The 6,094-nt window shown below is 37.1% G+C and overlaps 1 non-coding gene across 1 annotated transcript; it reads right to left on the bottom strand.

Annotated features, from left to right (window-relative positions):
- Positions 1–3,449: 3,449 nt before the first annotated feature.
- LOC112792966 (small nucleolar RNA R71) lies at positions 3,450–3,557 on the bottom strand. Its single transcript, XR_003197682.1, has one exon. It is a non-coding gene; the product is annotated as a small nucleolar RNA R71 (small nucleolar RNA).
- Positions 3,558–6,094: the final 2,537 nt, after the last annotated feature.

Here is a 6,094-nt window from a genome sequence, read left to right on the forward strand (position 1 = left end):
GTAGAAATCTGATTCAGGCTGAAAAAGGACTACTGATGTTGTTGGATTCTGACCTCCCTGCACTCGAGATGAAATTTCTGGAGCTATAGAACTCCAAATGGCGCGCTCTCAACTGCGTTGGAAAGTAGACATCTAGGAATTTTTAGCAATATATAATAGTCCACACTTTATTCGAGTTAAGACAACACAAACTGGCATTCAACGCCAGTTTCATGCTGCATTCTGGAGTAAAACGCCAGGAACACGTCACAAACCAGAGTTAAACGCCAAACAGACGTTACAACTTGGCGTTTAACTCCAAGAGAAGCCTCTGCACGTGTAAAGATCAAGTTCAGCCCAAGCACACACTAAAGTGGGCCCCGAAAGTGGATTTATGCACTTAGACTTATTTCTGTAAACCCTAGTAACTAGTCTAGTATAAATAGGACTTTTTACTATTGTATTTTTGGTCTTGGTCATGCTGGTTCCCGCTCTGGGGCCGGAACCAATGAACACCTTCATCACTTATGTATTTTTAACGGTGGAGTTTCTACACACCATAGATTAAGGTGTGGAGCTCTGCTGTACCTCGAGAATTAATGCAATTACTATTATTCTTCTATTCAATTCAAGCTTATTCTTGTTCTAAGATATCATTCGTACTTCAACCTGATGGATGTGATGATCCGTGACACTCATCATCATCCGTCCTTATGAACGTGTGCCTGATAACCACATCCGTTCTACCTTAGATTGAATGAATATCTCTTGGATTCCTTAATCAGAATCTTTGTGGTATAAGCTAGAATTATTGGCGGCCATTCTTGAGAATCTGGAAAGTCTAAACCTTGTCTGTGGTATTCTGAGTAGGAATCAGGGATTGAATGACTGTGACGAGCTTCAAACTCGTGATTGTTGGGCGTAGTGACAGACGCAAAAGAATAAATGGATTCTATTCCGACATGATCGAGAACCGACAGAAGATTAACCGTGCTGTGACAGAGCATTTGGACCATTTTTACTGAGAGAATGGGAAGTAGCCATTGACAACGGTGATGCTCTACATACAACTTGCCATGGAAAGGAGTAAGAAGGATTGGATGAAAGCAGTAGGAAAGCAGAGATTCAACAGGAACAAAGCATCTCCATACACTTATCTGAAATTCCCACCAATGATTTACATAAGTATCTTTATCTCTATTTTATGCTTTATTTGTCTTATTATTCAAAAACCATGATAACCATTTGAGTCCGCCTAACTGAGATTTACAAGATGACCATAGCTTGCTTCATACCAACAATCTCCGTGGGATCGACCCTTACTTACGTAAGGTATTACTTGGACGACCCAGTGCACTTACTGGTTAGTTGTGCAAAGTTGTGACAAAGTGTGATTCACGTTTGAGAGCTCCAAGCGTATTGGCACCATTGTTGATGATCACAATTTCATGCACCAAGTTTTTGGCACCGTTGCTGGGGATTGTTCGAGTTTGGACAACTGACGGTTCATCTTGTTGCTCAGATTAGGTAATTCTGTTTTTCAAAAAGTTTTCAAAAATTAAAAAAAAAATTTCTTTGTTTTCGTTTTTCAAAAAAATTTTTTTGAAAAAAATACAAAAAAATTTAATAAAATCATAAAAAATTTTGTGCATTTTTTCGAAAACTCATGCATGGTGTTTCTTCATGATCTTCAAGTTGTTCTTGGTAAGTCTTCTTGTTTGATCTTGATATTTTCTTGTTTTGTGTTTTTTGTTGTTTCTCATATGCATTTTTGAATTCTTAGTGTATAAATATGAAAAATTTCTAAGTTTGGTGTCTTGTATGTTTTTCTTTTCTTGAAAATTTTTCAAAAATAAGTCTTGATGTTCATCTTGATCTTCAAAGTGTTCTTGGTGTTCATCTTGACATTCATAGTGTTCTTGCATGCATTAAGTGTTTTGATCCAAAATTTTCATGTTTTGGGTCATATTTGTGTTTTTCTCTCTCCTCATTAAAAATTCAAAAATAAAAAAATATATTTTCCTTATTTTGCTCATAATTTATGAAAAATTGAGTTGACTTAGTAAAAAAATTTTAAAACTTAGCTATTTTTTATAAGTCAAGTCAAATTTTTAATTTTAAAAAATCCTATCTTTTCAAAATCTTTTTCAAAAATCAAATATTTTTCATTTTTTTATTATTTTTGAAAATTTTTAAAATTTATTTTCAAAATATTTTTCTTATCTTTATTTCAAAATTTCGAAAACTTTACTAATAATTAATGTGATTGATTCAAAAATTTGAAGTTTGTTACTTTCTTGTTAAGAAAAATCTTTAAATTTTGGAGTCATATCTTTTAGTTTCTTGTTAGTCAAGTAATCAATTTTAATTTTAAAAATCAAATCTTTTCCAAAATATATTTTTCAATCATATCTTTTCAAAATATCTTTTTCAAATCATATCTTTTTCAAAATTGATTTCAAAAATCTTTTCTAACTTTTTATCTTTTCAAAATTGATTTTCAAATCTTTTTCAACTAACTAATTGACTTTTTGTTTGTTTCTTATCTTTTTCAAAACCACCTAACTACTTTCCTCTCTCTAATTTTCGAAAATTACCTCCCTTTTTTTTCAAAATTCTTTTTTAACTAATTGTTTCAAATTTTAATTTTTATTTTATTCCTTTTCTTAATTTTTGAATTTTAACTTTAATATTTTTCTTTTATTTTAGTTAATTTTCAGAAACTCTTCTCTCTCATCTCTTTCTATTTATTTATTCATTTACTAACACTTCTCTTCATCTTAAAATTCGAACCCTCTCTTCCTCTCTGAGTTCAAATTTTCCTCTTTTCCTTCTTCTATTCTTTTCTTCTTCTACTAACATAAAGGAATCTCTCTACTGTGGTAAAGAGGATCCCTATTATTATTTTCTGTTCTCTTCTTTTTCATATGAGCAGGAGCAAGGACAAGAACATTCTTGTTGAAGCAGATCGTGAACCTGAAAGGACCCTAAGGAGGAAGCTAAGGGAAGCTAAAGCACAACCCTCTGGAGAGGACTTGACAGAAATTTTTGAAAAAGAAGAGAAGATGACAGCCGAAAATAATAACAAAAACAATAACGCAAGGAGGATGCTTGGTGATTATACTACACCTACTTCCAAATTTTATGGAAGAAGCATCTCAATCCCTACCATTGGAGCAAACAATTTTAAGCTGAAGCCTCAACTAGTTGCTCTAATGCAACAGAACTGCAAGTTTCATGGACTTCCATCAGAAGATCCCTACCAGTTTTTAACTGAGTTCTTGCAGATCTGTGAGACTGTTAAGACTAATGGAGTAGATCCTGAAATCTACAGGCTCATGCTTTTTCCTTTTGCTGTAAGAGACAGAGCTAAAACATAGGTGGACTCACAACCTAAAGATAGCCTGGACTCTTGGGATAAGCTGGTCACGACCTTCTTGGCCAAGTTCTTTCCTTCTCAAAAGCTGAACAAGCTTAGAGTGGATGTTCAGACCTTCAAGCAAAAAGATGGTGAATCCCTCTATGAAGCTTGGGAAAGATACAAGCAGATGACCAAAAAGTGTCCTTCTGACATGCTTTTAGAGTGGACCATTCTGGATATATTCTATTATGGTCTATCTGAGTTTTCTAAGATGTCACTGGACCATTCTGCAGGTGGATCCATTCACCTAAAGAAAACGCCTGCAGAAGCTCAAGAACTAATTGACATGATTGCAAATAACCAATTTATGTACACCTCTGAGAGGAATCCTGTGAGTAATGGAATGCCTCAGAAGAGGGGAGTTCTTGAAATTGATGCTCTAAATGCCATATTGGCTTAGAACAAAATGTTGACTCAGCAAGTCAACATGATTTCTCAGAGTCTGAATGGATGGCAAAATGCATCCAACAGTACTAAAAAGGCATCTTCTGAAGAAGAAGCTTATGATCCTGAGAACCCTGCAATGGCAGAGGTGAATTACATTGGTGAACCTTATGGAAACACCTATAATTCCTCATGGAGAAATCATCCAAATTTCTCATGGAAGGATCAACAAAAGCCTCAACAAGGCTTTAATAATGGTGGAAGAAACATGTTTAGCAATAGCAAGCATTTTCCATCATCTTCTCAGCAACAGACAGAGAATTCTGAGTAGAGCTCTTCTAGCTTAGCAAACATAGTCTCTGATCTATATAAGGGCACTCTAAGTTTCATGACTGAAACAAGGTCCTCCATTAGAAATTTGGAGGCACAAGTGGGTCAGCTGAGTAAGAAAATCACTGAAACTCCTCCTAGTACTCTCCCAAGAAATATAGAAGAGAATCCAAAAGGAGAGTGCAAGGCCATTGATATAATTAAAATGGCCGAACCCAAGGAGGAACGGAAAGACGTGAATCTCAATGAGGAAGACCTCTTGGGACGTCTCCCAGACAGAAAGGAGTTCTCTATTGAGGACCTAAAGGAATCTGAGGCTCATATAGAGACCATAGAGATTCCATTAAACCTCCTTCTGCCATTCATGAGCTCTGAGAACTATTCTTCCTCCGAAGAGGATGAAGATGTAACTAAAGAGCAAGTTGCTCAATATCTAGGAGCCATCATGAAGCTGAATGCCAAGTTGTTTGGTAATGAGACTTAGAAAGGTGAACCTCCCTTGCTCATTAGTGAACTAGATACATGGGTTTAGCAAACTCTACCTCAAAAGAAACAAGATCCTGGTAAATTCTTAATACCCTGTACCATAGGCACCATGACCTTTGAGAAGGCTCTGTGTGACCTGGGGTCAGGTATAAATCTTATGCCACTCTCTGTAATGGAAAAGCTGGGGATCTTTGAGGTACAAGCTGCAAGAATCTCATTAGAGATGGTAGACAAGTCAATAAAACAAGCTTATGGATTGGTAGAGGACGTGTTAGTAAAGGTTAAAGGCCTTTACATCCCTGCTGATTTCATAATCCTAGACACTAGGAAGGAGGAGGATGAATGCATCATCCTTGGAAGACCCTTCCTAGCCACAACAGGAGCTGTGATTGATGTTGACAGAGGTGAACTAGTCCTTCAATTGAATGGGAACTACCTTGTGTTTAAAGCTCAAGGTTATCCTTTTGTAAATATGGAGAGGAAGCATGAAAAGCTTCTCTCAATACAGAGTCAAACAAAGCCCCCACAGTCAAACTCTAAGTTTGGTGTTGGGAGGCCACAACCAAACTTTAAGTTTGGTGTTGAACCCCCACATTTAAACTCTAAGTTTGGTGTTGGGAGGTCCCAACAATGCTCTAATGATCTGTGAAGCTCCATGAGAGCTCACTCTCAAGCTATTGACATTAAAGAAGCACTTATTGGGAGGCAACCCAATTTTTACTTATCTATATTTCTCTTGTTCTTTTATGTTTTATTAGGTTTATGATCATATGGAGTCACAAAATAATTGCAAAAATTAAAAACAAAATAAAAAATAGCAGAAGAAAAAGCACACCCTGGAGAAAGAGCTTACTGGCAATAAGGAGCATCTGGCTGGCGTTCAACGCCAGAACAGAGGATGAATCTGGCGTTGAACGCCAGAAACAAGCAGCAGTCTGGCGTTTAAACGTCAGGATTGCACCTTGAGGAAAGTTGGTGTTTAACGCCAGAAACAAGCATCAGGCTGGCGTTAAACGCCAGAAACATGCTACATCTGGGCATTTAACGCCAGAAACAAGCTTAAGTCTGGCGTTAAACGCTAGGATTGCATGCAGAGGGCGTTTTACACGCCTAATTGGTGCAGGGATGATAAATCTTTGACAGCTCAGGATCTGTGGACCCCACAGGATCCCCACCTACCTCAACTCACCATCTCTCTTCTTCACACTATCCAATAACACTCTTCCCCAAACACCCTTCACCAATCACCTCAATCTCTCTTCCCCATCAACTCTTCACCACTCACATCCATCCACTCTTCCCCATAAACCCCACCTACCTTCTAATTCAAAATCTCTTTCCTACCCAAACCCACCTTAAATGACCAAACCTACTACCCTCTCCCTCCACTATATAAACCCCTCCATCCTTCTTCATTTTCACACAACACAACCCTCTCTTCTCCCCTTTAGCTGAAACCCACACATCTCTCCTTCTCCTTCATATCTTCTTCTT

The sequence above is a fragment of the Arachis hypogaea genome, chromosome 3 (assembly GCF_003086295.3).
Source record: "Arachis hypogaea cultivar Tifrunner chromosome 3, arahy.Tifrunner.gnm2.J5K5, whole genome shotgun sequence".
In the NCBI taxonomy this organism is placed as follows: domain Eukaryota; kingdom Viridiplantae; phylum Streptophyta; class Magnoliopsida; order Fabales; family Fabaceae; genus Arachis; species Arachis hypogaea.